Genomic DNA, 1,607 nt, shown 5'->3' with positions numbered 1-1,607 from the left:
ATCTCCTTTCAGTGCAACGGCCTTACGCCATCTTACAGGGAGGACCTATATGCCCGTACGGTACCACTCTGCTAGTCGACGTCGGAGCCAATGTTTTCCTGTATCAACAACCTCCCCATCATCCACGTGCCGCTTACCGCGGAGTGCATCCTTCAACGGGCCAAACAGATGGAAGTTCCGAGATCCAGGCTGTAGGGTTGGTGAAGCAGAACGGTTCAGTGGAGTTATGTGACCACCTCTCGGGTGCGCAGAGTTGTGTGGGTCCTTGCGTTTTCGTGGAGCAGTAGTTTTTTTTTTTTTTTGCGATGGGATTGCTGAGGTCGTTTCTTCAATTTCCTGAGGATAGCATCATAGTGGGAGAAGACCGTGGCCATAGCTTCACCGGCTGTGGATACGATTTTAACTTCCTCTTTTTGTGAAGAGATGGTGTGGCACCACTCCATGGATCGCCTTTTTGTTTCCGGTTCGAAGTGACGAACGCATGTTTCGTTGGTTGTAACGAATTATCACGATCAGCCTCGTAACGCGAAAGCAGTTCCGTACAGGTGGCCTTCATTGATCTTCATGATTTTCTGTTTGGCGGCCAGGAAGCCAGTGGAAACTCACCGTTGACTACCCGAACTGGTGGAGCAATGTGTCAGCGCTACCAACAGAGACCGTCCAATTGAGCAGCCAGGCGCCTGACCGTGATTCGTCGATCACCTCGATTGAGAGTGTCCGCACGTTCCAACACTGCAGGAGTCACTGCTTTGTACGGCCGGCCGGCACACAGGAGATCGGGCAAGTTTGCGCAATCTTGTTGCGATGATAAGACGCTTCGCCCGACGACTCACCGTGCTTTCGTTCACTGCATGTCTCCGTAGAAACTCTGCAAATGCTTATGAATATCTGTGATGCTTAGTTTTCCGTCAATAGAAACTCAATGGCAGCTCTCTGCTTTGCATGCACCTCCGTTGCGGAGGCCATTTTGAAGGCTACACACAGCGCCGCCGGGCAACGGCCTTGCCGCAGTGGATACACCGGTTCCCGTGAGATCACCGAAGTTAAGCGCTGTCGGGCGTGGTCGGCACTAGGATGGGTGACCATCCAGGCCGCCACGCGCTGTTGCCATTTTTCGGGATGCTTTCAGCCTCGTGATGCCAATTGAGGAACTACTCGACCGAATAGAGGTGGCTTCGGTCAAGAATACCATCAAAACAACCGCGAGAGCGGTGTGCTGACCCCACGCCTCTCGTGTGCGCATCCTCCCCTGAGGATGACACGGCGGTCGGATTGTCCCGGTAGGCAACTCCGTGGGCTGAAGACGGAGTGCCTTCTTTTTTTTTTACAGCACCGCTGGCCATCGGAACTTCATGAAACTTAATGGGATGAAGTGAGAATATTTCACCAATCTCCCACTGCAAATTTTGCATATTTTTCAACTGAAACTGGGCGAGAAAAAAGTGTTGCATTAGTAAGTAATGCTCCTCGTACTAGTGATTCATTTTAAAATCACTTCATAGTCGATTCTGCGCGCTAATAAAAGCGAAATAAAAGGTTATTTTAATCCGCCCAGTGACCGTCAGTGTGACGGAAATAATTCAGGACCCGGAATATTAGTACAAGAA

General features: G+C 50.8%; 1 pseudogene; it reads left to right on the top strand.

Annotated features, from left to right (window-relative positions):
* The first annotated feature begins 992 nt into the window (after window positions 1-992).
* LOC124597438 lies at window positions 993-1,110 on the top strand (annotated as a pseudogene).
* The last annotated feature ends 497 nt before the right edge of the window (window positions 1,111-1,607 follow it).

This window comes from Schistocerca americana, chromosome 2, assembly GCF_021461395.2.
Source record: "Schistocerca americana isolate TAMUIC-IGC-003095 chromosome 2, iqSchAmer2.1, whole genome shotgun sequence".
NCBI lineage: Eukaryota > Metazoa > Arthropoda > Insecta > Orthoptera > Acrididae > Schistocerca > Schistocerca americana.
This window is presented reverse-complemented; position numbering and strand designations above follow the sequence as displayed.